This window comes from Pteropus vampyrus, unplaced genomic scaffold (assembly GCF_000151845.1).
Source record: "Pteropus vampyrus isolate Shadow unplaced genomic scaffold, Pvam_2.0 Scaffold1, whole genome shotgun sequence".
In the NCBI taxonomy this organism is placed as follows: Eukaryota; Metazoa; Chordata; class Mammalia; order Chiroptera; family Pteropodidae; genus Pteropus; species Pteropus vampyrus.
This window is the reverse complement of record NW_011888782.1, coordinates 15,711,141-15,719,262: the sequence shown is the minus strand read 5'-3', so window position 1 is coordinate 15,719,262 and position 8,122 is coordinate 15,711,141. Positions and strand designations below refer to the sequence as shown.

General features: G+C 42.3%; 1 long non-coding RNA gene across 1 annotated transcript in view; it reads left to right on the top strand.

The window, feature by feature from the left end:
- Positions 1-750: 750 nt before the first annotated feature.
- Positions 751-8,122, top strand: part of LOC111738997 — a 16,023-nt gene continuing 8,651 nt past the window's right edge. Inside the window, exons 1-2 of the long non-coding RNA XR_002780121.1 lie at positions 751-763; positions 5,168-5,178. This is a non-coding gene — a long non-coding RNA (uncharacterized LOC111738997). The remainder of the gene's footprint in view (positions 764-5,167; positions 5,179-8,122) is intronic.

Below are 8,122 nucleotides of genomic sequence, written 5' to 3'. Positions count from 1 at the left end.
CTCTGTGGGATCCCTTCCTAAATCAAGTACAGCAGATACTTGAATAATGTCCTTTTGTTCATTTCATTACGATGTAGAAACTTAACTGTTGTTTATATCAATTAGCCTTTGGTAAAGTTGGTTTCATTATGTGTTTCACCACAGTTCCAAGAAGCTATCGATGATGTTTGATGAGGACTTAATGTTCTTACATGGAGTCCTTGTGTTAGAGTCTGCTTCTTGGAGATTATTTGAAGGTATGACTTCTGCCTTCAAGGCCCTTATGAAAGAAGATTCACAGACTCAATTACCTACAGGGGCCAGACAGGGGTGGGAAATGAGTGACACAAATTGACATTCTTTCCCTAAGCTTAATCAACTATCAATATATTTAGTACTCAAGGAGCTCTGCCAAAAGACTTTAGTTCACTAGCTGTTCTTTCCTCCCAAGATATAGCCCTCGCTTCCCAGGGAGCCTAAGGAGGAATGATTGTTCCGAGGTAGTGACTGAATGACAATATATTCAATAACTCATCCACTCATTCACTTGCCACCCATTAACTCATCCACTAACCACCCATGTATCCACCAACCCATTTACTTATTGCACATCCACCTACCCCGCTACTTACTCACTATCCATTCCTGCATCACCTCATGCGTATTTGTATCAACTCATCTACTCACCACCCATCCAACCATTCCCTCACTGCTTATTCCTTCACTACTCATCCTCAAACATTTTAAAAATCTTCATTCTGGGTATAAGATTATGCTAATCAAAGTTAGGGGAAACAAAGAATTTATAAAAGGTACATTGGGACCTTCGTAAGCTGACCTCGACATATGTCATCTCTAGCTATTTCTCTTCCAAGAACACTTTGGTCTGTTGGAAATTTTCTGAATACTTCAGGCTATTTCACTTCAAATGCATTTGCTTTGACTATTTTATCTTTTTAAATCTCACTCCCCATCTTTCATATGTAGATAACTCATAATTATCCTTTAAAGCCCTCTTGAAAGCTAATACCTATGATGGATGCTGTGGTTTGCCACAGGGCAGCTCCCTCTCATCCCCCTATTCACTGCATTACTGGAAGTGCTTCTTGCTGATGCCTCATAGCACTCACTCCTAAGGGGCTTGACTGGCCAAAGGCCTGACCCCTTTTCCCCAAATTGAGATCTCTCCTAAGATCCATTCCAGCTCCAGAGCCTCCCATGAAATTGGTTGAGGTTTCAGTTGCAGCTACAGTGCAGTCTATGTTTTCCCTTGTCCAATTTTGCTTCTCTTACCCCCTTACAGAGCACTCCCCAATCAACCACCTGCATCAAACCTCAGAGATTCAGGATCTGTTTCTAAAATAACTTAAGACAATATCTTTGCAAAGTCTCCTTAGCTTCCCCCAGCCCCTACTCCAACAAGACATCATGAAAGAAAGACTCGATTACTTTATCACTTCCTTGTCTATCAGGTTTAGTTAGGAAAACAGAGCCACAGTTAATGTTATGGGATGTCTTAGTTTGATTGGGCTGCTGTAACAAAATACCACAGACTGGGTAGCTTATAAACAACAGAAATTTCTTTATAACAGTCCTGGAGGCTGGAAGCCTAAGATCAAGGTGCCAGCAGAGTCAGGTAAATGCTCTCTTCTGGGTGGCAGACTTCTTGTTGTGTCCTCTCATGACTGAAGGGGCTAGGGAGCTCTGTGGGATCTCTTTTATAAAAGCACCACTAATTCCATTTATGAGGGCTCTACCCTCATGACCTAACCGCCTCCCCAAAGCCTCACCTTCTAACTCCATCACATTGGGCATAAGAATTTCAACATGTTCATTTAGGGAGACACAAACATTCAGGTGAATATGGGGTTTAATATAGGACCTTTTTCCTCATGAAAATGGAAGACATTGAAGAAGTGAAGGTCTGGAAGTGGAGAGTCAGAATATCAGAGAAATAGTCACCCATCGTGTTTACCTGAAACGCAGCAGGAGTGTGCAGGAAAATCTGAGATGCTGCGTGTCTGGCCGCTGACGTGGAACACCAAAGGAGGTACTCATGAAGAGTGACATCGAAATTGTTACCTCTGTGGATGCTGTTGTCTCTATGGAATGTGTCACTTTGATAGGATATAATCAGGTGCCCTGTGGCGAACTTGGGGGCACGTCTGGTCAACAGGGCTGTCAGTCAGGAATGTGAGCTGGATGCAAAATGGGAGTAGAGGGAGAATGTGCTGGGACCCTCTGGGCATATCTCCACTTGTTTCTCTTCATGTTTGACCATCACAACCTCCTATGGTAATAGCCTCTGCTTTTCTTTTGCCTTCCGAATCTCACAAGAGTTCCTCTTAGTCAGCTTTAACCTAGAGCCATAAAGGAAGTCGACGCTCGGCTGTGGTTCCCAGCCACAAATAGGAGTGGAAGTGCCAAGTTGCCAACTTACTCCAAGTACATATGACATTAGGACATTTAACATATTGCTTCATTGTTGGATTTTTCTACCTTGAAGCTCCCTCAGGATTAGGAGTAGACCAACTATAGCCCATGGGCCAAATCTTGCCCACTTCCCGTTTTTGTAAATAAAATTTATTGAAACACAGCCACATCCATTATCTATGGCTGCTCTCTCTCTACAATGGCAGACGTGAGTAGTTGTGACAGAGACAGTATAGCCACCAAGTTTAAAATACTTACTGATCAGCCCTTTACAGAAGAAGTTTGCCATCCTATTCTGGACTGTGGGTTCTGTGAGGGTCGATGTCAGTGCCTTACACACTGCACGGAAGTGTCTCATAAATATTTGTGAAGTAATTGAATGAATAGGAGGTATAATTATAATTGTAATTATTAACTCAGGAATCTGATACATTAATAAATATAAGTAAGTATCGCCATTGGAGAAACCAAGAACTTTGTTTTTTGGAGCAGAATAAATGAATTATTTTCAGGTAGCTTAGGAGATATCAGGAAATCTCGGGTGGATTTGATAAAGATACTAAGTTCCAAAGAGTAAGGAAAGAGGAATATAAAGCAGAAATGAAAAACCTTAGGTTTTAAACCTGGGTCTGTCATTTTCTAGCTATGTGGTCTAGAAAAAGTTATACTAAGGGCTCTCTGAACCTCCTTTTCCTCAGCTATGGGATAAGTTTAAGAATACTGGTGTGGCGAAACTCAGAGTTTTTGTGGTAAGCAAATGACATGGTAGTATGAAATGCTCTGGAAACTGCAAAGCACCACCCAGATAAAAGGGATTACTTTTCAGTCAGAAATCATTTTGAAAATGGATATGGAGCACCAGGTTTGTCAAGCCCATGTTCTGTTTGTTTTTTCCTAGGAGTCTTAAACCTCGAAGGCTCAGTCTGGTCATTGGGACTTACGACTGCCCCTAATGTGAGCTGAGATATCCCGGCTGTCAGAATATAGGGTGGGATATTGGTGGAAAATGGCCTTTTACTTCTAAAAATTTTTCAGGTCTTCAATTTCTCCCTGTCAAAGGGGTTCATCTTTTTATAGCACAGCATCTAAATTGTCAGCAACCTTTAGGTAGCTTATTGATTTAACATTTCTTCAGAGATACTAAGAAATATGTGGTCTGCTGACAGCAACAGGGAACTGTGCCTTAAAAGAGAAATGTGATGGCTTCCTCCCAGCTGTCCTGGCTCAGAGCCTCCGCAATCACTGTTTTTCAGAAAATTGTTTTAAATAGAGTTTACAGTCTATTTTGAGCAGCCTTTTTTTTTTTGACTTCCTCTTTTCCCAACAATCAATGGGGATTGCAGTGTCTTTGCGTGGTATCTAACACACTATTGCTGAATGGAATCATTTCACTGTGAAATAACCTAAATGGAAGAGAAGTCTGTTCTGGTGAAATGCTGAAGACCACTGTGTCAAAGCAATCAGGTTCCAGAAATGATTTGCAAAAACCCATTCCTTGTTTTGGAGCACTGAGACAAAAATAGAAAGTGTGGAGCTGGTCCTGGAATGAGCCTCTCAAAGGCAGGGCTCTAGAGAGTGAAAAGAAGGAATTCATTTCGAATGAGTCCCTCTGGAATGGAGGGCTCTCCAGCACTCTTCCGCCTCCCTTCCCATCCCCCTCACAGCTCCTCACTTTCAAGAGAGAACAAGTTACTAATCTGATGCAGCTTCATTTAATTCGTGAATAGGCTGTGTGTCTTAAAGAACAGCAAAGGCTTCTGGATTTCTTTATCTTGTGTCTCTAACAGTGTGGGTGAGGCCCAGGTGTTCATTCTCTCTAGTCTCTCATTTCTTCTTTCTTGTGTTGTTCCAAATATTTAAATTTGGAGAAGTAGGAGGCAAAGGGAACCAACTCATTGTGGTTTGCCGGGAACATTTCAGATGTTAGCCCTGAAAGTCCAGCATCCCAGGAACCCGCTCAGTCTCAGGTAAACAGACACAGTTGATCACCCTGCACCCGATTTCATCCTCCAAAGTAAGCTACATATTGCAACGCAGCTCTTTCTGGTCTGTCTTGTATTGAGGATTTGGGAGACTGCTTTAGCTATTAATTAGGTGTGGCTTAAAAAATTAAAAAAAAAATCACTTGGCTTCTTTTCCTTGTACCTGTTCTTTTTCTGGAATCCCCTGGAGAGAAGAATTGAAGGGCATGATGGGTCCCCTGCTATAAAGTCCCCTGCTAAAAGTGACTCTCAGCATCTAAAATGACTGCATTTTATAGACCAAAAAGATCCTGTAGTAAGTGACCTGGGGAATAGGAAGAACAAAGAGGTTAGTGGAGACAAAAGAAGAGGAGGAAGGAAAAATAAAGGTGTTTTAAGAAAGTGGGCCAGTTCTCCAAAGGGGTCTCATTTCGAAGGACGCGATTAGTTAGGTCAACCATATTGAGTTACCACATTGTGCTGGGCGCTGTGCCAGTCCTTGAAGATACTTAGATGAATGAGACACAGTCCTGTCCCCAAAAGCATCCTACTTTCCTGGTAACTCTCAGTGTTGTGAGCTCAGCTCCCTCCTTGTGCTATTGTTGGGGAAGGCTTGGGATAGATCCAATTCGAAATCCAAACCAAGGACTCTTTCCTCAACTGTGACTGTGTCCAGAGACACCAGCTCAGCTTCTAGAATTCTAGTGAAGTAGAAATGTTACACGGTTTCTTGGCCTGGGACAAATGACATTTGTCATCCAGCACAAATGGGTACTGATCTCTTTAGAAGCCAGACTTCAGTGAGGTTCCATGTCTTTGGCAGGCTGCTAAAGCTCCATCACATCAAATTTGAGATGATCTGCTTGCCTTCTGTCCAGAGGGGCTGACATTCTAATCCTTTAAAAGGTGTTAATCATTGTTTCACAGGCAAATTCTGCAAAATTGCTTAATCCTTGTCTCTTCCAGGGTCACCCTGGTAACTGAATGGATTACTTTTTCTTTTTTCTTTTTTTTTTTTTTCTGTTATGAGTTTGGTTATCATTACCTCACAGGCATATCTGACAAAAATTAAATACTATTTTTGTTATTTTGTTATTAAAAAATTATCAACTCTGCCAAACACAGGACTCCATTCTTGGAAAAACAGCCAACAGATGTTGAACAGGGACTGTCTCCTTTGGAGAGGGCATGAAGTTTCAGGTCCCTGAAGCCACCTCACTCACTCCTGTCTCTCTCATATTGTAGCAGACAGTTGGCCGTTTCTCATTCCTGCTTACCCCTTTCTCATTTATATTATCTCCTAGAGTCTACAGATATTTGATTTCGGGAGCCCTGAGTTAGAGTTTGTAATCATTGCACCCTCTTCCACGGGACCATTTCTTTCCTCTTGTTTGCCCTTCCCCTCTCCCCTCTCTTCCCCTTGCCTCCCTCTCTACCCTTGCCCCTCCCGTGCTAAAAGTGACTCTCAGCATCTAAAATGACTGCATCATCTCACTGCCTGGTAATACAGCTTAGGTAGATGTGTGTACCACTTATAATGTGTGTGACCAAACATTTTTATAAATGTCGATTTCAGCGCAACCATCTAAACCAGCCAGTCTCAAACAGTAGTCTCTAATCTATAGCATCAGCATTTCCTGGGAATTTATTATAAACACAAATTCTCCTGAATTAGAAACTCTAGGGGTGAGGCCCAGCAGTCTGTTTTAACCAGTTTTCCAGGAGATTCTGATACACGTAAGTCTGAGAATCACTGGTCTACACTTTCTAGAGGTACCCATTTGCTGAAAATAAAAGCACTTTACTTGTCTGGCTCTCATCTGAGCACAATGTAAAAATCTTCCCCTGTTTCTTTTCCATATGTGGTCTGTGGATGTAAAAGAATTGTCAATATGGAGTCCAGAAATCACCATTTCATGGGGCTTCTAAAGGCCTCTTAGCTCAATCTTGTGCACTTTCAGTTTCACGAAGCATTTACTGTGGTCCAGAAAGATAAGCAGATGATAATCAGCTTTCCCTTCCCTGTCACTGGCACAAAGGAGCGAAGGACTTGTGTTCTGATAGTCCCAATTAAGTACTATGTGTTCTGCTCCTTCATTGCTCCTCGGGCCTAAATCTTGTCTCTTCATGTAGATAGTCAGAGCCACGAAAACAGGAGCCTCAAGATCAGCAAAGCCAGGCTGATGGATCTGAAGGAAACCACTTCATTTGCTTCGTTAGCCAAAGAGAATAGCAGGGGCTGGAAGGGTCACCTCTCAGTCCAGCTGAGGGTAGTTTTGTGAGCGGGAGCTCCAAGTTAGCTTCCCAGTCCTGCTGTCCTGGGTGCAGGCTCTGTTCTCAGGTGGCGCTGAGAGTCCTCCAGACTGAGGGTTCTGTTCGCTGAGGGTTCTGCAGGTGGTCCTCTGAGAACAAAACCTGGGCATCGCTTTCTCCCCAGCATGCTGACCATGTGCCAGGAGAAAGTGGAACCCCAATGCTGGGATAGCTAGGACGCAATGGGTGATAGGTGACGATTCAGTTACGTGGTTATTGAGTTGGTGGCAAGGTCCTGACCTAATGTGACATGCTTGAACTGTGCCATACACTTAACACCAGAATTGAATCAGTTGAGCTATCTTAATTCCTTCATACTTCTTGCTGCTTATAACCAGGAAATTGAGGCTCAGAGAGGGTAGGAATGTGTCATACCATCATACAGCTACTATTCAATCATTCATTCGCTCTGTCATTCCATATTACCTTCTGCTCTGTGCCAGACAATGATTTTATACATACGAGTTTCTTTTCCGTCATTCTCCAAATAATGTCATTGATACTTCTGCAATTGATTTCATTAATTAATTTAATTTTATTCACTATGTTGGGAACATAAGAAATGGATACAAGTGAATGCTAATTTCTGAATTAATATTTTGAGCTAAGGCCCTTGCCATTTTTTAAGGGAAGATTGCTGTGGTGGTATCGGAATTCTAAAATAGAAGCTTCTGTTTCTCTTCTCTCTCCTTCAAGCTGGGTAGGCCTCCACCCTGAGAATAGAAGTTTCTGAATTCTTGAGAACTTCTGTCCTGGTTGTATTTTAGCTCTTGGGAAGTAGTCATTAAATGCTGAAAATTTTACCTTTTGCTTTCCTCTCTCATGACTCTTTCTTTGTCCTGGATCAGGGAATTGATGAGAAACTTATTTTCTCTTTCTTTTCCATGTCAGCTTTCCCTTTTTTGCCTTTCTGCTCTGCACACATACATGGTTAACACATACATGATTAGCACTTAGAGAGAGGAAAAGGTGCCTGGAGGAACATGTGCATTTCAAACCTCTCTTTCTGTTGACTTTGTCACACATGTTTCTATATTCACTTCAGGCCTGAGGTGGGGAATTCTTACGCAGAACAGTGAATGGGAAAACTTTATGTAATGTCTGCAACAACAGTGACCACACCCTAATGTGCTCTTTCCAGATTTGGCAATGAGGTGTATGTTTCTGTGGAGAGTCTAGCTCCAGAGGGAATTCTTTCTGCTCCCTCTGAATGCCTCCACACTACAGTAACCCTTTGCCTTCTTTGGAGTGGGAATAGGGGGTGGGAAGAACTCTGATTTCTGCTGTGGAGCAGAAGCTTCTGATTACATTTCTTTGATTATTTGAGAACCTCTACTGGGAGACCAGAGGGATGGTTAAGCATGCTGCTCATGGCTATATTCGAGAATTTATATTCTGGACTACACTCGTTGGCCCAACTCACAAGACCTATGACG